Here is a 22,223-nt window from a genome sequence, read left to right on the forward strand (position 1 = left end):
CAACCAGATTATTTTGGCATCCTCCCATTATAATTACAGAGAAGGGTGCTTGTAGCAGTCTGGCCAGCTACACTACAAATTACTGAAAGATGTATAAACGTTGTTAACGTGCTACTGTTAAAAGCAAAGCAGTAAAATTAATGCTGGTGAGCAGGCTGGAGTAGGGAATGAATGTTCTGTGCGTCTTCTTAGTTTCTCTCCAAGGCAACACACAGGATGTAATTTTCAGGACACAAAGCGCTACAGGACACCAGAAATGGCAGTCGTTGGTCTGTCAGCTGTTGATGGTTGCATAGTATACAATAAAGAACAGATTAAGAGGAAGCTGTAACGGCTGCAAGGCCTGTTAAAGATTTTCTTCAGTTTTGTTTCCCTGAGCTCTGAAGCCACATTAGTCAGAGAACTGTATCAAAGTTGAGGAGAGTTTGCGTGCTTGTGGGTGCTGCAGAGCAATTTCCATGACTCCAGATCTGTTTTCTCTCTTTAATATCTCAGAGCCAGCAGATACCACTGAGCATACACTCTCTCTCTACTGGAGGGCCAGCAGAGCAAGTGGTTCTCCAGATATTGTCTGAGTTTTACTACTGGATAGTAGCTGACCTCGACTTCCATACTGCTGTTCTCAGTGAAAACCACTCAACCTGTGTTTCAGTATCTGCTCTCCAAAGGTTTCACTTTAAAAGTATCTTTAGTTTTTACTGTCTGCATGTGAGGCTGCCAGGATACATTGTGTACACATTTGACTGTAGTTCCTCCTACAGAAATATTTTACACCCAGTCACTCTGAAATATGGAATTTTTGAAGTCAGGTTTTGGTGGCACGTTATTGAGGAGGCCAGTAACAATCAATCAGTGCTGCTTTAAAGCTACAGTAACTTTGTTGTAACCTTAACCATATCCTGACAGCAGTAAACAAGACAGATAATGTGTGAATCATGTTCCTCTGGCCGTCCTAATCGTCCTAATGGCATTTGCAAGAATCGATCATGCCTCAGCAAAAACAACCAATCAGAGCCTGTCTCTAACAGTGTCAATCACTGCTCATGGACACACTGTGCTGTCAGCAACAGTGTACAATGCAAAGACAAGCGAAAGCAAGCTTTTCATCACCAGCCTTCTGTTTACTTGTCTTTGCCGTGTACGCTGTTGTCGGGCAGTGTTTTCATTGCTGGTGGTTGTTTCTCAGATGTTGTGTTTGCAAAGATCCTCCTGAAGCCATGCGCTGATCATAGTGAACTTGACTGAGTGAGAACATGCATGGTGGAAGGACTTGTGCACAAGCAGTGATTGACACTGTGTTAGAGATTGTGTCCTCTTGGCTCTGATTGGTTGATTTCATGCAGACGCTGTGGATTTTTGCAAATGCCATTAGGAGCACTAGGAGGAATCAGAAACAGAACAGAACAAAACAGAATCAAAAACTGGATTCTTATGAATGCTTGCACACCCCTGCGTAACATTTGCGTGGGGGAAAAATATTCGGATGGCCCTCAATTTCTTCTGCTGCAGAAATATATGTTTGACCAATAAAATCCTTTGGTCCAGCTGATGTCGTGCATCCAGGTTATAGCTGGTTTCGCCATCAGACAATCAGAGATCTCCGGCTTCTGATAGTCTGGGGACACTCCTTTCTAAAGTGTGTTTAACACACTGGAGAAAACGGCCGGCAACAAAGCAACGCCTCTTGCATTTTTTAAAAAGGACACACACTCCCGGAACTGTGCGCTCCCCCTTTTCTTGTCCGAGCTTGATAATGGATGCCGAGAGATTTAACTCCCGTTTTATCAAACGTGTGCTCAGTCCACAAGATTGTTTAAATGAAGGACTTACAGCGATGTTGTTTAAAACTTTTAACGTAGTCGGACTATGTTTACGAGCACAAGAGTTGAGCGAGCCACGGAAGGACCGCCCTGCGGATTTACTATTGGTTCTGCAACGTAGAGAGTTTATTTAAACTCTGAAATTGTGTCCGTCCATCTAAACACAAAATCAGGGAGAAAGTCATCAGTCTTTAGTTAAGCAAAGCGTCTAAAGACTGACTTGTGAGTCTAGGTTATAGCTGGCTTGCTACCAAAATGAGGAAACAAATTATCAATTCTGTGTCTGCTCCAGTTGGGAAACAACGAAGATGCTAATGTAGTTGACACTTGCTTACGTTATATGTTGGTCACATCACATGGCTAATTATTATGCAGAATAACGTTATCAGACCAGGGGCTACTCGGACTTTAATCAAACAGTCCTTCTTCCCTGGTTGGCATTATATAGCATTCCATGCAGCAATGATTGAGGGTGGGAACCACCAAAGGATCTACGATACATTATTACCACGATACTTAAGTTACGATACAGTATTGCGATAAAATATAATGCGATATATTAACTTTTTTCAACTGTTTATTATGTCCCACAAAGGGAAACTTTGGCAACACATGTAATATCTAATAAGATAAAGTTTTCAGGCTGTTCATCTCATTTCAGTCATTTAAGTTAATATTGATAATTTATATAACAAAAAAATTGATACTCTGCACTGTCGATACAATATTGCCACATAAAGTATTGCGATACTTTACTGTATAGATTTTTTCCCCACCCCTAGCAATAATATAAAAACGGTGGGGAGGGCTTAATTCCATAAGAACAACAAGCTACTCATGTTTCTTCATGGACGGGTGATTGTGTGTCAGATCAGACATTAGATATTTGGCTCTGCCAAATGGAGTAGTTGGTTATTTACCAAGCGGTGTAGTTGCAGGCCATGAATCTTTGTAACTGTGTATTCTTTTGGAGAAATGAAAATTCTGGGCAATGGGCATTTGTTTACAGGATAACATTCTCTGTCTGGATAAATCTTTGTTGTGGGGAATGGATGGGGGCACTATTTTGGGGGAAAGTCCTTTTTTTCTTGACAAAAATGGAACAAGTTAATGAGTATAATTCATACAGGAAAGGGTGTGCATATTTGTCTTACAGAAAATTTGCATGCATATTTCTGTATTATCGCATCACACCAGAGGGAAACAGCTTTTAACATATGCTTAAATACCACAGTGAAGCTGGGTCCAGTGACAGAACTGACACACAACCTGGTAGAGGCGGGCGCAGAGCTGAAAAGCAACAGAAAACTGTGTGTGCCGTCCAAACGAACATATCCATACCGTCCCGTGCTTCCAGTTTGTTTTTGTTACAAGAGGTTTTGTTGAAATGAACGTCTGTTCACCCGCTAGTCTGTCTGCTTTGTGCATCTGAGTGTGTCACATAATAATCATGAGGGAAAACTATGTTCCAAAGCAAGTGTCCACAACCAAACAGTCATAAAATGCATCAATTTTGGTAGTAATATCTTAAAATGATTTTTTTGTTGCTGAGCCATTATACACACAGGCACCTCAGGCTGTTTTAGGATGGCTGGGGTAAAGAGGGATGGAAATCTAATGTCCTGAGCCACTGCCTGTGGAATCTGGCTGAGGTAGATAAGAGCTAAGGGACTATAATCTACCTCCCCAGCACTGACAGCCACACAAGCCATTCCACCTTGTGCCTAATAAAGCTATGATTGTCCAAGCAAGCATTTGTTCCCCCCTTCAGCAATTGTGAAAACAAGTCCCACCTCTGTGAACATGAATACATACACTGATGTCTATGGAAACCTTCCAAGAGGTCAACAACCTTCATTTTCTTAACTGCAGAGCTTATCATGTGATCGTATGAATGGTTTGTTTTCTTGGGTCCAAACCATGGTCAACTTGTACATTTACTTTGCTGCACTTTCACCTCTAACTTTATGTTTGATTCAGTCTTTTTTGGGAGCTGTGAGTCAAAAAGTCACCTTGGCAAAGCATGATGGATTTGTCTTCTCTGTGCTGAATTTGTCCTTGGCTCAGTGTTCGTGCCAGGTAAGAGTGCAAACATTAATAAATGCTGAATATGAGCTTGCATGTACCAAAGATTCCAATCTCTTCCTGACTCTTGAGTTTGCTCTCAGTTTATTTTGTTCCTCCAGTTCTTCTGATCTTGCTCTCCTGGCTATCAAAAGTGAACATCTATTTCCTTATGCCAACATAATTACACGTTTGAGGATCAGTGCACATACTGGGTTTGTATTGTGTTCTCACTAACTAAATCTGCTGTGTTGTTGAGTTCTAGATGTATTGTACCCACCTGGCCAAAGAAAACAAAATCTAGCAGCAAATGTTCCTGAATTTTAAGATATCACTCCCAACATTATTGATGTGCGCATGTCCTCAGCAGTATGTTGTATTATGCCTCTAGTGAGACTCCTCATGAATTGCAAAAGTCTTTCCATAATATTTGCAAATAGTAAAAGTTGATAATAGCCCCAAATGTATAGATGGAGTCTGTGTGAAAGATGTACCGTACATTGGTGTTTTCTCACACTCTCCCTGTTTTATAAGACTATCTGAGCATCATAGAACTGCTTTCTTTACCATAGCTGGATGTGCTCTTCAAATCAGTTGCTTTTTCACAGTTTAAAATAATATATACCCAAGCTTCACAATGAGGCTTGAAGTTTTGATGATTTTCTGGTGTGAAGGCAGTGATGTTTTAATCTCAACAGGAGAAGCTGAACAGCCTTTTCAACATGCACTTATGATTACATGGTGGGCTGTTAGTCCAGTGTGGCAAACTGCCAATGCAGCCATTGGCAACTTCCTTACCGAAACTAAAGCAGGCAGTACAATGAGACACCTGCCATATAAAAATAAAAACCCGAAAAACATTATTCACATAATAGTGTGCATATTGGATGATTCAACATCTCGTGTATTAAGTCCACTGTCCACGTTCAGTGCCAATGAAGGAAGGAATGTGCCTATCATGTGGCAAAGGAGGAAGGTAAGGATGAGGAGGTTTGGGTACTAGACAGGTATATAACCCCCAAATTCCACCAGATGCGTGTTGGTTGCACTTCTGACCTCCACAGACAGGTCACAGTCCTGCAAGTGAATAAGTATTTCACTGCTAGACAGATGGTCTTAAAAACACTGGGCTGTCTATGCAGTAGATAGATGCAAATATTTTTAAAACTGGTGGTATATGATAGGAAAAACAGAAGAAAAGGGATGTGGCATTTGCTTTTGCCTAAGAAGTAGAAAAGCTATAACTATAGACTGTACTGCTCTGTGTTGGCCCAATAAACACTCCCACTGGTGGATAACATAATGCAAGCTTGGCCTTTTTTTCCAACATATTCTCACTTGGTTGTGGACTTTCCATGTCTACATACGACTTATATGGTAGGCCGGGTGCATCTGTTGTTGATGTTCTGGGACACTGTGTCAAATTCATCCTGTTACATGCATTGTGTCTTTCCAAAATACCCCCCTTGTTTACATTGGAAATGTACAGTCTCTTTCAAAATAAGCATACTTTGTTGGTACAATACTGGAAAATGATGTTATTTTCCTTTACTTTAGCCAACACATGCACATGGTTAGGTTTAGGTAACAAAAGTACGTGGTTAGGTTTAGAAAAAAAACAATAGGGTTAGTAGGGTTAGGGTTATTTATTTGAATGTTGATACTGTGGCAACCATCACAAATAAATAAATGTATGGAAAACACTGTAAATATAAGTGGGAAATTTTTATATAAAGTGGTAACCATTGCATGTGAATGCCTGGATCGGCCAGATCTACGCTCTGGAGAAGAGCTATCCAGTATCACTGTATCACTGCATAGTATGGCCCACCACTGGATTTGTAATGAATTGCAATAAACTTAAGCTCTTGTGCCTGGATTACCTGTTTTGAAAAAAACACAACCCTTATACATTCTATAATGTCAAGTCAAGTCAAAATTCTAAAAATGTTATGGTGCTTGTTTCTTTATGTGAGGATTTATTGATTTCTCAATTTTAAGCATTGTGAAGTGAATATCTTTGATTTTAGGTTGTTGGTCGAAGACATGAAGAAGTTTATAAATGTTGCTTTGAGCTCTTTTGATGGTTTCTATACTGATTTTCATTTTAAGACAAAACAAGAAAAAAAAAAAGTTGAATAAATATTAGTTGCAACAGACTGCAGTAGAAAAGGACGAGCTCAGCAATGAGGGGAAAGCAACAGCTCTGGCAGAAATTAAAGGCTCCAATCAGACCTATCCTCCCTGCAACACTTTGGCCATCAGGGCTGGTCATCAGCCATCCTGCCCAGGATGCACAGTGCCAGCCAGAGAGTGACTCACACTTTGGCACCGGTCATTAGACTGTCACCAGGGCCTCGGAGTGTTGTTAGTAATGACAGGGCAGGTCCGCGCATGCATGATCACTGTCTCCCTGCACACACAAGACCCTCTCCAGAGGCCTGTAATTCACTCAACCTTTTATTTTGGTGGGGTGTGATTTGCAGAGTTTAGAGTAGAATTGGTACAAGTAGCACAAGGCCTGGTGTTCTGCAGACGTGGCCACTAAACGAAACCACAAATCATGGAAGTGCTGATCTGTTCATCACCATATCAAAATAAATGAGGCCAGCACTTTGCTTATGGGTCAGTTCCTCCAGATCACAAAACACTAGTTTTCCCTGAAATCTGCTGCCATACTGATGCAATTGGGCTGAGTTCCATCCATTGATGTTTCTCTTGAAGTTTTTTTTTTTTTAAATAAAACAGTTAAAACCTCAACAGAGATGTGTCTTTCCATAAACACAGGATAATCCACAAACCTTAGTAATTAATAGAACTATTTTCTGCTGAAAAATAGTACCCAATAAAACTCTAGATCAAAATAGCTCAACAAATTTTGAATGGATTGCCATGAAACTTGGTATGGTCGAAACCTTCCCCAGCGAATGAATCCTTCTGACTTTGCTGATCCCCTGACCTTTTTTTTCCAGCACTACTATGAGGTTAACATTTTTGGTTCAGCATGAAATCTCTCAACAATGACAGACAATAATGTCCCACGCAAGATGAACTGTAATAATTTGGTGGTTTCCTGACTTTGAATAGCACCATCCAGCCCAGTTGCCAGAAGAAAGTGTTACCATTGTACATTCCTACAACGTTACATTTGTATTTTTCATATGTGTCATATCACTGTTTCTAAAGTGACATATTATATAAGCTGACTACATTAGAGTAGTGCACTCTTTGAAATTCATAACAAAAGGATTCTTACATTATTTCTGTTTATTTGTGTGCCAGTTATTTACTGCTGAGATTACAGCTGCCTCTCAGATATCGTTTTCAATTTTGAGTTTTCGGCTCATACAAGGAGACTTATTACACGGAGGAGAGCTCCAGATCTAGAAGCAGCTCCACATACACAGTAGTTGTCATGGAGATGATGTGACTCAGAGACTCTTTGCCTTCATGAGCCCCAGCCTCAGACTGTTTGATGAATTGCGGTGAGGCTGTGCGCCTTTCTTCCTGGGAGAGGTACTGCTGCTCTGCACCACTGTAAACATTTACATAGTTTTGTATGCGATATGTGATTCACTGCGAGGGGAAATAAATTGTTGCTCATTCTTTCTCAGTCATATTGAGAGCCATGTTTTCTTTTAAGAAAAACAATGAGTACACCTTCACTGAAATGTTGTGTTAAACATTAACACAAGAGAGTGTGACTTATGACAAAATGAAGTAGGGAGAAGTTCTCAAAATGCTCATTTTTAAAGTCCTGAATGAGAGAAAATTCAATTCAATTCCAGGCTTTTCTTGGCAGTTTCAAAGATAAAATTCCTTCCAGTAGCTTTATGGCAAAAACAGCTCTTGCAAATGTGCTTCCAGTTCTCTATTACTCTGAATATCTCTCACACGTGTTAAGGTCTGTTTTCCCCCACCGTGTGGCCTGCCAAAGCCTACATCAGTCGTTCCTATACAGTCCTGGTGACAACGACAGCCAGGTGAGACACAAAGACACAGCTGTGGAGGAATCCAAGTCATCGTTGAGATGTTTCCATCACTTCATATGTGTAATCAAGTAATCAACACGTTCTCCAACTTCATGGAAAACATTAGAGCTGATGGTGGAATTTGACTCAGAGCCACTGTAAAATGCAATTAATTAAAGATATATTCTTTTCTCTGGGACACGCTCGCAACTCGATGTGCGTTCCTGTGGGTTTGTGGTCGTGGAAGAGTTCATCTAATGCTCATATTCTGTTTCACTGAAGTTCAGGCAAAGTTTATGTTGAGTAACTCAATTTATGCACAATGTATTTGGAGAATCCCAGGGGCTGCTGCTGTAACAACAAACTTTTCTTATTTTGATATGAGGGGATAAAGAGGTTTTGCAGAAATATTGGGAAAACAAAGATGAAAAGTTGCATAGATGTGTTTGTGTAGCACTGCAGTGAATGTGCATGGGAGGTAAATAGGAAACTAAAGTTTATTTTAACTCCTTTTTTTTCCAAACTCACTGAAGTAATTGCTGAGATTTCAGAATGCATTGACATCACTACTAATAGTTTTTGGGACCAGAAATAGGCCGTCAGATGATCATACAGGCTCTAAACAAAGAGAAATTAATTTAAAAGAGAAAACAAATATGACCCTGTGATGTGATCATGTTTATTTTCTTGGACTTTGAGACTTAAACCTTTTAACTGACAGCCCACATTACAAGCTTGACCCAGTGCTAAGAATTAAAAGCCAGAATTTATCTGCATTTTACATCATGTTTGAGCATTCTGTTTTAAAATCTCCACTGATGAGCGGCCATATTTGGTCAGATCAACACGTTGCAAACACAATATTGACAAATTAACAACATACAAAGTTGGTGCATCATTTCCCATGTTTCCGAACAGAATAAATAGATTCTATTTGTAGTGTCAGCTAATGGATAAGGGGGAGTCAGCAAACTTTCTGCTGCTGCCATTACACAGGTTAGACCCGACGCTTTCGCTGGCCAACAGCCTGCTGTGACTGCAGCACTGGGGTTTGTGCTGGATGAATTTGAGGTACCGTCAGGTGTGCTAGCTTATTCTTGTCTCATTTGTGGCTTGAAAAATAGTACATTCATAAAAGGTAAAGGATCAAATCAATGAAATAGGGTTCACCTATTCGGAGTAGTAAAACAAAGAAAAGAAAACAAAACAAAACAAAAAAAAAACATTAAGTGCCAGTGTTGATATTGTGGCAGCCACCAATAATAAGTAAATGTATGGGAAACACTGGTTAGCATTCAAATCCAATATTCACTCTCCTTTCAACTCTGTTTTGGTCCCCACCACAGTTATTATAGTTAATTAAAACTGAATTAAAAAATAAAGGTAGGAGTGAAAAACATTTTAGTTCATTGAAATAAAGATAAAAACTAGACATTAGGGGAAAAAAATTAACTGAAATGATAATGTGTACTTACACAACTAACTTAAAAAAAAAGAAAAGGAAATGTCTATAGTTTAGTCTTTGTCAGTGTTTTGTTTGAATTGTAATACCTGTTCTAAACTTCTTAAATCTCTGACAAATACCCTGTATATTATAATCAAAAACTAAAAGTAATACTGAAACTACTGAAAAATAAAACTAAACATTTAAACATTTTAAAACAATAAAAACTCAACTGAAACAAGCAAACTCACTCGGTAAACTAACTGAAACTTCACTGAACTGACAACAAAAAATAAAAGATAAGTAAAGATAAAAACGAATGAACTCTGGTCCCCACTAACTTCTGGAAAAAAATATCACAGTCACTGTTCACCAGCCAGTCTCTAATTGTGTCTGTCTGCTGTTTGGTGCCGGGCACATAGTGTAAAGTGGGTTTATGAAAGCTTTGTAAACAGCTGCCTGCCTTGGCTGAAAATAGGGTTGATAAGAGCGATGAGACTAAACCGAAGCAGTAAAACCAAAACCAAAATGAGGTAAAAGATAATAAAAGGTCTGTAAGGATGAGGGAACCCTAGAGGTGGGTGACAATCTTCTGGTGGTTCATCACTATGTGTGACCCACTTTACATTACACATAGACAACTGATCCATTGTTAGTATAATAATATTAATAACTGTGTCTTTCCCCATTTTTATTATGCACTGATGGTTCTGGGCTAACTTTCACTTTCACCGGGATCACCTGGCTTTTATTTCTTGTGACCAGTGGACTTTGCCCCCTCAGCAGTTACTTTGGTCAGTAAAATGTTGCCTTAACTAGTAGGAATAATAGCCAAAGCTACAAAATGAAGACTTACTGGATGATCCTTAAATAGTTACTTTCTTGAGCATATTCTGCTCCACTTTCTCATATGAAAGAATATGAAAGGAGCAGTGAAAGGACAATAAAAAAATACCCTGAGTTGTGACTGGGCAGTCAGCTAAAACCAACCACCGTCTGACAGGTCTGCACAGAGGAACTAACTTGAGGCTAGACTGCCTCAGTGCACATCAAAACCAAAGGTCAACATCTGATTCCACATCAAAAAATTCTAGCCAAAGTAACACCTTGTCTTCCCAAAAAATCCCCTTAAGGAAGTTACATACACTGATTTTAAAATAAAGGTTTTTCCATTTAAAAATATTTGTGACCTTCTCTGTTCAGTGAGGAAAATCCCCAGGGTCAGGGGTTTTTCGAAAGTAGCTCCTAACTTTCACTTCTCTTTTCCGGAGACCTCCTGGGTCTGTTTTAGTGGGCAGAAAGTTGAAAAGTGGGCAGAACCTTGGCAAGAGGTTCACTTTCGATTGAAGAGCAAAAACAGGAACCTAATTCAGCGCTGTCACACCATCCCCATTCAGCGGTGCATGAGAGAAAGCCCTGATCCACAGGAAGTGAGCTGGACTCAGCTGGGCCGGGGCATTTACATTCTGATGGGATGCAGTCATCGTGTGATCCTGAGCGCTGTCTCAGTCCCTGGTGTCGAACAGCCCTAACAAGTCATGTCATCTGGCTGGTTAACAATGATGGTATACACATTTGCAGGAAAAGAGGTCTGAAGCCATGAGAGCTTGCATGTAAAAATGCTCTCAGTATGTAAACTGACTGTGACCTTTAGAGGATACTCAAGAGCTGATAACTAGAGTAAGAATAATTCCTCTGAGACAGGATGATGATTTGTGCACAGGAAAATCTAGCAGATGAGTTTCGCACACTTCCTGCAGCAACCCAAGATACAAGGCAGCAGAAGCCTTCACCCCCACAGACCTCAGACAGGTTACAAAATGGTATTTCCAGTCTGACAGTCATCCAAACTTCCCGTAAGTGTTATCAAAGACTGCTTGTACAATTCCATAATGTACAGCATTTTGCAACTTGGTTACTTACTACAATGGCCTTGATGTGGTTAGGTGACGAAGCCTTAGTTGTGTGAACATTATAATCAGGGGTTATGACTAATAATTCAGCCCAGTCGCCAGGAGAAAATGTTGGCATTGTAGGTTTCTGCAAACCACATATATGTTACATTTGTATGCGTCATAGGTATCATATAAATGTTTCTAGAGTGACATAGTATACAAGCTAACTTTATCATCGCAAGGTAGATGGCATGCCACCTAGGCGAGACACCTGCCAAGCTGCAGACCACTGTTTGAGACGAACAACAGTTAAACCGGTTGTGTTTAAGCAAGTCATGTTGCATTTGTAGGAGCTTTTTAGGCAATTTATAGAACCATAAATTCCTGCCGTGACTCAGCTGAGAGACATGCCAGACTACATGTTGGTCCCAGATCAATCAAAGCTTGCTGTCTTTCATGACCTGCATGATGACATCAAGAAGGAGGTGCTAGGGACCGCCTTCCAGGAACAAAACAATGGTATCCAAAGGCTGTGTATGATACTTACAGTCTTTAAAAGAATAAAACAAGCGCAAATCTGCAATCTCGTACGGGCATGCATCCAGGCGTTTATGCAGTCACACACAGACAACCTCAAATACACTATTCACTTATCCAATGATGCGTCGATGACAATGGGTTCATGAGTTTTGGAAGGGGACGTGGCAAAATGGTGTGTTTATGTCTGTCTATCTGTGTGTGTGTGTGTGTGTGTGTGTGTCTTTCTATAAGTTATTCGCCTTTATGATATAGGCCAACTCCTTCTACTCCTTAACAAACTGGCATTAACGGTTAATCTGCTATGTCTTGCCTTATGACCAATCTTTTCACTAAATCTTGGGCAAATCTATGAATCTATTTGAAAGTTATGTGCCTTTTTATTATAGGCCACTCCCACTGCCTCTATTCAGCCAACTGGTATGAACACAAACATACGCCTTCACATACACACACTTGACCTCCATGCCAGATTTCAGTATCCTAGGGCAGAAACTGTGCCCGCCAAAGGGTGGGGAAAGTTTTGTGGACCGACCGACAGAGCGAGCTACAGGCCTGCTGGTCGCAGCTAAAAATGAGTGTGACCTTTCCTTTGTTTCACAGTTCCACCGGCAGTTCCAGCAACATCATTCCTCTTTCACTTCGCCATGTTTACAGTCAAAAAGCGCTCTATGCTCCTGTTGGTCAATGTCACAGAACACGTTGTGAAATTTGTCATGCTTTTCGTCCCAGATGCAGCATTGGTTGTAATGCTGCGTCTGGGACAAGTATTGTTAAATTCTAATGCCCGATGCCCTACATATGTGTGGCGGCTATAATCAGAGGGCAGTGGACAATTTCCAGTATATAAATGCAAACTTTCACTGCACAAGGCAGAATGTCTTTTCTAACAGTAATGTAGTAATGGTTGGGTGGTAGACAGAATTTGGCACATCTAAATACGATAGACCAGAGTTTGTGTCCTGTCACTGACCGAGAGCAGATTTTGCAAAGTTGCATTTACAGTTAATACAAAGATGGGAATGGATATGACACTGTCTGCAAAATCTACCAAATCTAGTGGTCAAATTTGCACAAATAACTCCGCCTCTCCCACTTTAAGCCAAACTGCATAAACAGTTTATTGCTGGTGTGTATGTAAATGTAGCCATGTTAAAAATATCACGTGTAAGTGTAACCACCTTGTTTCGTGGCATTCAGGATCATTCCGGTGGCCAGTGAACCTTGCTGCGTTGCCTGGCCTCTGACAGGGCCTCTCAGGGGAACCCAAAGCAGGACATCCTGCCATTCAGTGCTGCTGTCACAGTTGGGAAGGTGGTACAGCTGCAAAGAGCTTCCTGAGCCCCGGGGTCACATCTGAGAACAGGAAGAAGAGCATTTCTGACCCAGACCAGAAATGCGCCAGCCAGAAATGTGACCCCGACCAGCTCCGTCTTTGTGTGACATGTGTTTGTCTGTAAGAGAGAAAGAGAGCAAAGATAAGTGGGGTGGTCCCATAAAAATCATGAAAATGGAATGTGGACAGCAACAGGTCATCTTGTCCTCACTTGAAACTGTCTGACTGAAAGCAGATTTTCTGAAACCTCCTAGGAAGCTTGAGGGTAGCTGCTGACCTGCAGCTATACAGAAAAATAAAGCTAATGGAGAAGTCAATAAGCAATTCATTAAGGGGCCTCCTGAGCCCAGCACATATTTGTTTAGAGAAGTCATTGCTTTGGTTCCATTTTCTGAATGTATGTCCAATACAAGTTCATGAGCAAACCCACATTTATTAAAGATCTCTAACAAAACAATTACTTTGATGTCTACTGTAAACTTAGTAGATCTTTCTTGGAAAAAAACAGAGATGTAATTGACATTTCTGACAGCAGAGACAGATGTTTGGTTGGTGTGAAATAAGATCTGGGCATTAAGCATGAGCAGCATTAACCACCACCACCACGGCTGAAACTGTTAAAAAAGCCCCACCTACACAAACTCAAGACTTCATCCGCAGAAAGTTCAAGGAACTCATAAATCCCAGTGATGGCTGTGCTGTTTGTTGGACTGATTACATAGTAAATGTGGTGCCAATCATGCATGACTAATATGACACTGCAAACAGAATTCGAGAAAAATGTAAAAGAGGGACAGGCTGTTATCAATTCCTAGAACTGAGCACCGAAAACTCATTTTCATAACAGTCTCTACAACCTTAGCATAAGAATCTGATTTCATTCGGATTCAAAAAGAAGAACTAAAAGGGACCTGAGGCCACTTAAAGGAACACACCATGAATGACCATTTGTGTATCAATGACGCAGCATGTGTTACACTGAATTTGTGTGGAAAACTTTGTTTTTCTCACATGTATCCATGGTGAACAAACAAGAAGCTGAGAAAATTCTTGAAGAATTAAAGTCATGGAGGTTCGGGTTTAATAATTAAGCAATATCACACGAGAGGGAGTGATATTGTACTGTATATCGTCACGGCTGTGATTCGGTCATAGGCACGAGGCTGTGATGATATACTGTATAACGTCACAACCTCAAGTGTGATATTGCTTTTATACAACAGTTCAACAACAGCTTAAACAGCAATGCTGAGTGAGGAAATGTTAACAAAAGGTGATCAAATAAATGATTTAAGTATGTTATGTAGCTCCACGAAAAAACAAAAACAAAAAACAGTTCCCCCAGTCTGTCGCCAGGCAACACAGCACACACGCAAGGAACTCACAAGCTACTTTGTATTTACATTGATCTGCAACTGTGTAACTTCGTCCAGTTCGGCTGATGAAACGTTGGCAAACCTGGATGTTGGCACGGCCGGATTCAAACACACCTGGAGGTCTGCACTGAAGAGTCCTGGCTTTCCTTTTCCTCGTCCTCTCCTGACGACCTCTCGTAATTTAATTCAAATGTAATTTTGGGGAAGATATCCATCTTCTTGGTGTAACGCTATAGTGTCAGTTTGCATCAATGTAGCGAGTGTGACAGTTAGTTAATTAACGGTTGTATTTATATTTATAAAACCTGTGAGCAGAGTGATTTTACTGTTACATGTCCCAGTGATGTTATACTCTATATCAGCACTCGTGGAATGCCTCTCGTCCAATCAAATTATTCAGTCGGAACTAACTGCTGTATAACAGCAAATATACTGTAGGTCAAAACATCCGTTTACAAACCCTCACATAACTCGTGCAGTATAATGCAAGTCTCAGTTATCCAGTCCTATGTTCAGCCCTTTCCAAACACATGCATTTTCCCTAAAACCAGCTAAGGCTGATGGGAATGTGATTAGTCTTGCAGTTTTTTGGCCATGAAGTTAAGCACTGGACATGTTTTGTGACTGGGTGACAGGACCAGGAGAAAGGTCAGAACATGATCACAATTCATCCTGAGGGGACATGAATGTCTGTACCAAAGTTCCTAACAGTCTCTGTCGATGAAAAGTAAGATCATCAAAGTCACTGGGATTCATGGTGCTCCAAGTCATGCTACTAATAAAGCAAAAAGGCATGGATTCATGAGACCAAAACACGTCCACAATTAGAACACATTTTTATCATAGTTATGGGTAATTTCCAGCTCTATGTGAGGCTGCATATTATTTTGATTTGTGTTTCAGTTGGTTGTGTTTATGAATAGCAAATGTGGAATCACAGACACATCAATCTATTGTTGACAGCAGAGCCCAAGAACTCCTACATATCATCTCTGAGACTTTGTTTAAACTTTGTAGAGTCAATTCAATGCTCATATCAGGTTGGTAAATAATTTGCCTCCAGGAAAAAATGACACAACTTGAAGAGAAAGTGAGCTTTTTAACCTTCGTACTAAGTGCTCAAGTACAAGAGACATAAGTATGACTAGCTTGTTGGTAGGATCTACTTTATTCAACCAATCCAGCTGTTTCATCAGTGGGTATATGCAGATATACAGGAGATACCCCCCTCTTTTTCTTACAATACAGCCACCTTTCAGCCAAAAAGCCATTGGAATGTATCGGAGAATATACGCACTCCCCTCTTGGTAACCTCAATCAATCCAGTGCAGTTATTTAATTAAAGGACTAAATAAAAAAAACAGCCTTTAAGAGGTAGCTGTACCCCCAACATAGACATTTCAAATCAAAAGTACAACAATAAAATGATTACAGTAAAAAAGACCATAAAAGCTGTCAATGAATACAGTCACAAAGACAAAATTCTCTTATTAAATAACTATGAAACACTTGGAGGCTAAAATCCTTGGAGGCGTCTGAAATTATAAATTGAAACATGATGTCTGAAAGGCACTAAAGCCATTGTTACTTTACACCAAATATGGAATCAAATAAAGTCAGTTCAAAGCAATGACTGCTTGACATCAACTGGGTTACCACATTAGAAATGAGAACCTTGTGGGTTGCCAGTGACGACCATTAAAACAGCATGAACAAAGACAGCGCACAAGTAGTTAGTGTAGCTCACTGCCACAGCTGCTGTATACTAACTACAGGTATCTCAGTTCCTCTGTGAGTGATGGTTGCACTTCCTTTCATAAAGTGGAGAAAGAGACGTGAGATCAGGAGAGCCTCTGATTTTGGAGCTGCACTCCATCAGGTTGTCATGGCAATGATGAGGCCCAGAAGTGATTTGCCCTCATGAGACCGGGCCTCACACTGTTTGATGAGATGAGCCACAGAGACACTGCCCTCTACTTCTGAGAGAGAGACTAAGTGGGTTTAAAAGGACACGCTCACACACTTGGAAATGTGTACACACACAGCCATACTACACTATGCACACATACACACAGGGATAATGGGGTGTAAGATCTACTTGTATTGTGCTTAAAGCAACAAATTATAGGCCTTATAAAGCAAAGACATAAAAGGACTCATTTTCAGTACAACACTTCTTTCTGGAGCCTGTTTATGATAGAAGTCAATAAAGTGGCACAAGAGACAGTCAACACAGTCCACTAAAACCACTAATCAGTGTTGTGGGCAGCAGTCACCTTCTTGAGGGGCTGTCATCACCAGATTGACAGTTCAGAACATAAAATACCAGGGACTGCCCACTGTTCCAACAGCCCATAATGTTGAAGCCCCAGTAGAATGTACATATATGTATGTACGTATAACATTTGCCAAGTTTAGTTCAGTGTGTTAGCATGCTAACATTTGCTAAACAGTAACCACCCTGAGGGGGACATGAATGTGTTCACCAAATTTAATGTCAGTCCATCCCATAGTTAGTACGACACATTTTACTCATCACCACGTGTCAACCTCACAGTGGTTCTAGAGTTCTGTACAAGTCAGGGAATCACCAGTATCAAGACATAAAGATTCATCCTCTGAGGAACATGAATGTCTGTACTAAATTTTATGACAATTCAATCTGGTGTTGGACTGATGAACTGAATGACCATCCGATCGTCGGACATGGCCATCACTACAGCCATGCCACTAGCACGGCCAAATAAACAAACTCCACTGATGCTAAGCAGTAAGCACTTTGGCTTTGGCTTGTGAGCAAGATGTAGAAAAAGATGATTCCACACTCCAAAAATGATTATATATAGGGCCAAAGCCTCTTACAGTTTGTTCAACTTGTATTTTTGCAGCATTTTAATTTTATTTATTTCACAGTAGTTAGTAGCTAGTTCCTAAAATGGACAGGCAGAGGGTACTTGCTGTAGCTCTGGTTGCAGATGAGAGGCTGTCAGCAAAAAGTTTGTTGGGCACACAGAAACAGAGATCTGTGTGGGTACATGAGACACTAAAAAAGAGGGTGGATCGCAGGGAGTACCACCAGTTGGTCCAGGAGCTTCGCCTTGATGATGACCGTTTCCAGGCATATTTTAGGATGACTTAGGGGCAGTTTGACAACCTGCTGTCTATCATCAGGCTCAGCATAACAAAAATAAATACTAACTACAGGAAGTCCATTGGTCCTGCCGAGCAACTGAGCACTACTAGTTTCTCTTCCATTGTTTATCAACTGTAAACTTGTTGTTGTGACCATCACAGAGTGCCTGCCTCTCCAATCATCCAACTGGTTGTTCAGCAATGCAAAAACAGTGAGCAAAAACTATATTCTCATTAAATACAATTACAAAAAGCCGCCTCCAGCCGCTGAAAGGTTTTCTGTGTGATCGAAGCCTAGAGTGGATAAAAGTTCTCATGGCAGTTCTGTGTGGACAACACACTGAAATTCATTAGAATAGCAGAAACAGGCAGTCAAAGCACAATCAGTGCCTGTAATTATAACAAAAATGTACAGTATGTGTGTTCTGTGGCTGTATGCATCCAAACGTTTGTATAAAAGACATGGCTATAGCCACTATAACATCACCCTTTGGTTCAAGGACTGAAGCCTCAAGTCTTTTTTTGAGCCATAAGTAACCATACTTAGACAAAAAGGTGGAGCTGTGAGGGAGCGATGGGTGAATCTGATTGAGACATACTGCTGTGGTAAGGACTTTTCAATCACAAGGTAGCCACGCCCTAGAGCATTCCCTGCTTCATCATCTATTTTACTCTGAATGGGACCAGAATTTAAAAAATCATAGACATAAAACTAGCGATTGAGACCATTAAGTCATTAGAAAAATGTTCACTGAGGTAATAAATCGAGTGAGAAGTAGGGTCATTTCCTCGTAGATTTGTATAGAATCGGACTTCTTGCAACTATTGGAGTCACCCCCTCCTGGCCATTAGAGAGAATGCAGGTTTAAGGCACTTCTTCATAGGCTTCCCTTTCTAGACCCGGAGATAACCCCTTGATCCAAACTAATGCGGTCTCTTTCCATCCAAGTAAATGGGTCAAGTGTTCTTCAAGTTAGCTGTTTGTTTATTTCTACAGCTGTAGTTTTTAACACAAATTTTAGGTTAACATGATTTGGTTATATTTCACTCCCTTGTTTTATTTTCAAATCTGTTATACTGTAGGTTTTATGTGTGTCATGTATGTCCGTCATTTGACCAAAGCAATAAAGACATTGGAAGGTGAGTGAACTGTTTGAGTTAAAAAGTCCCCTTACGTCTGTCATGACTGTGTAATTCCGTAATTTGCGTTCTCATCTGCAACAAATTAGCACACATTTCACAGGAGACAGTTAAAATGCCTTCCACTATCCAACATTAAAATCCTCAAAGATTTGGTCATGACTTTCCTTCAACAACAACACACTTAACTGCCTTTGGAAGATTTATATTTTGGACGAAGGGGGGTAACGACAAGTGAAGGGAACGCACCCAGTTTGACGATATATCCCATGGCAACAGTTTAACACATCAAACTTCCCATTGCTGTGCTTTTGTTGGCCAGTTTGGCAGGGAAGACTGAAGCGGTGTGACGCACACGCAGACCTGGGGTGCGTTGGGCTGTCCGCTGCAGGTTGAATTTAATGTCCCGGGGCGGTGGCATATAGCTGAGGGGCTGTTATTATTCCAGCTTCCTGTTTGGCACTGCTCCGAGAGAGCTGTGAATACCTGCTGGCTGCGCTGTCACATCTGGGCCTGATAACAACCACAACAATACTGCAGCTCAGCCTGGATCTACTGTACAGCTAAGTCTATTTAGGCCTGATGTCTTCCTGTCATGTCACCATGGTGAAACGACACTTAAATATCAGCTGTCGTCTGGGGTTGGAGGCCCTGTGTTAATTTGCACGCATGCTTGTCTTGCATTGCAAACATTCCAGCTGTTTACTTTAACCCTCCTGCAGCTCAGCTTCCCTTAAACTTCTCTCCTGCTTCGTGGGGGAGTTCAAAGCCGACCTGATTTTATTTTGTCTGCACCTGCAGACTGAAAGACACGATTCATCTTTATATCTGGCACTGCCTAGATATCTGTGTCTGTGTGTGCAGTCATTGTATTTCCATGTGTGCCATCATCCCCGATGGGTACCGACCACATAAATCTGGCCTCATCCTTACTGAAAGTTACAGAAAATCAAACAAAGCCTGGAGTCTCTGCCTCCAAACCATCGTTCTGTCACTTGCCAGGAATCCAGATGGTACAAGTCTATACATCACAGCATAATGCTCTTTCATTGTACACAGCCTTGTTTGACATGATGTGTGGCTCTTTTGTGAAGAGCTGTCACAAAAGTACATTCAAAACCTCTGACTCTCCCACAGACACCGCTGCCTGTGTCCCATCTTAAAACCGCGGGGCATAACAGTGTCATTGTCCTTTGGCTGTGGTTATAGAGGCACACTGGCTGTTAAAAAGGCATTTCATTAACTTTGCACCCTCCATTTGGTATTACAAATAGTTCTGCAATGACATGTCCAACCCAGGGGCAGCGTGTGTGCACAAAGAACAAAAGGCTCATAACTGATAAGAAGGAAGCAACTGTGGAAAAGGCCTCTTCTTAGAATTCCCATGCTGCATACGATGACACGCTCTGCTACTTCAGGCATTTCCTTTCATGATTTTAAAAATGACAAGAATGCGATTGTTCATTCATTGCGAGCAAAAGGAAATCACAGCTTATGAGAAGTCAAATTCAGCTATTTTCTGACAGTTATCTGGGCGGCAGTGGCAGCAGGCTAAGCAAGATATAGCCCAGACGATCTTTTTCACAGCCAAGTCCACCCAAGCCAGATGGGATATCTTATTCCCACGGTGTTTTCTGGGTCCTACCATTTGGGTGTACTTTGGGCGAACTCTTCTGTGAGATGTCCAAGAGATAGCCCTAAAGGCTCCACTGTTTTTACACAGCGCTAGTGTTGGGGAATACTACTGCATATGCTAAACCAAAATCAGTCTGGTGCTAATTAAGATCTGAATTTGAGGATATTATGTGATGTATTTCATGGTCATGACTGTTTGGTCTGTTTTTTATGGGTATGTGCTGTTTGTGTAATTGTGTCTAATTTGTGGGTGAACTTCTTGAGCGGAGTTGTCTGAGGATGCAAAAAGAATTTCAGTGTAATGAAGTTGTATCTTATTATATTGTATCAAGTCGTTCATATCGTATCGCATCACATCACATCGCATCGTATCTTACCATATGGTACCGTGTCATGCCGTGATGTACCGTATTGTATGTGCTACTAGCATAGATACCACAACTCTGACTAACTGTTTGCAATCGATTTGCATTGTGGGTAATGTGGGCACCAGCTTTTACCGAGAAAGAAAAATGCACAGATTAAAAAAAGGTCAATATTTCCGGCTTTGCTGCATTGATTTTGAACCCACAATGTTATAAGAGTGCACTGTAAAACATGTCAGAGGGTGAAAGCTATTCCAAAGAGCTACACTCAAAGGCGGGGTGAAAAGTTTGCTGTTAGACAGAGTGCCAGAGAAGTGAGACACATGTGTTTTAGTGGAAGACACAAGTGTGGGGCCAGCACTATCATTGTAAAAGTCTGTGACTGACTGTATGCAGTGACTTACTGTTTCCGATTAAAAGCCCACTTACCTTTCCTACATGGTCCAACCATATACAAGGTTTTGATATCGTCCCATTAATCGGTTATCTGCTTTTTCCTGCTCCAAACTGTTATTACTATATCAGCCTTTAAAAATCCACCATTGGTCGACCTCTATGCTCAGACCACCTTTTGATATGAAAGAGCAGCATTGTTCCACCAGCTTCATGGTAGGCAGGCCTAAATCCAGGGGGTTCAGTCAGGCTAAGCCCTAGGAAGTAACACTGAACCTCCATGGTGTGGGCCTACCACTTGCAAAGCAGGAATAGAGGTCAGATGTTTTGCCAATCGCGCAGCAGGTAAAGGAGCAGGCCATTGCATTCTGAACCCTGGCTCTGAAACCTGAACTCAAAAACAAGTTCCAGGAACGTCAAGTCAATTTTGAGAAGACACTTTCATGACTAGAGTCGGAAGGATTTATCTTCAGGAGGATGAGTCTACTTGGGGAGAAAAAAAAGATTACACTGGTGGTGGCCAGAAATTCTCTATTTCGTGGAGAGGATTCATGACCCGATTACTTTAACAGTAATGGAGTTTCCATTGCACAGTTGAGATGGCTCTGGATATTTTTGTTGTCAGGCTCCAGCCCCCAGCACAGAGAGCAAATCTTTCCAAACATTGTCAGGACTGAAATTAAGTTAAAGTAAGAACAAAGGGAAAACATGCAACCTACCTAATGACAGAACTATGCTTATTTTTGATCATTTGGACTGGGATGCTTTGTGGTTGAAAGCTGGATGTTGACTTGAAGTAACTGTTCAACTTTTATGCGTGGGAACTATGCACTCAGATACTCAAGTTGCCCCCCAGGCCAGAACTTTATCATGGGAATAGAAAGAGTAAACATATAAAACATATATGTAACACTCACAAGTCTTGTTTTTGGAGCCCTTCCCAACTGCCATTGAGAAGACAGACTGTATTTAGAGTTACAGAACATTACGCAACTTTTTACCTGGGGGCAGGAAGCGTTAGAAAGCTGTACTTTCTCCCCTCAAAGTGTCCAAAGGATTGAAGAAGCAGACTATAAACGTAACTTTGTGCTATCCATCATGTAACTTTTCTGTTC

General features: G+C 40.9%; 1 long non-coding RNA gene across 2 annotated transcripts in view; it reads right to left on the reverse strand.

Moving 5' to 3' along the window:
* LOC144466564 (uncharacterized) overlaps positions 1-22,223 on the reverse strand; it is a 270,562-nt gene that overhangs the window by 136,024 nt on the left and 112,315 nt on the right. For both annotated transcript variants that reach the window (XR_013493174.1, XR_013493173.1), the window contains exon 2: positions 12,913-13,185. This is a non-coding gene — a long non-coding RNA (uncharacterized LOC144466564). The remainder of the gene's footprint in view (positions 1-12,912; positions 13,186-22,223) is intronic.

This window comes from Epinephelus lanceolatus, chromosome 13 (assembly GCF_041903045.1).
Source record: "Epinephelus lanceolatus isolate andai-2023 chromosome 13, ASM4190304v1, whole genome shotgun sequence".
Lineage (NCBI taxonomy): Eukaryota > Metazoa > Chordata > Actinopteri > Perciformes > Serranidae > Epinephelus > Epinephelus lanceolatus.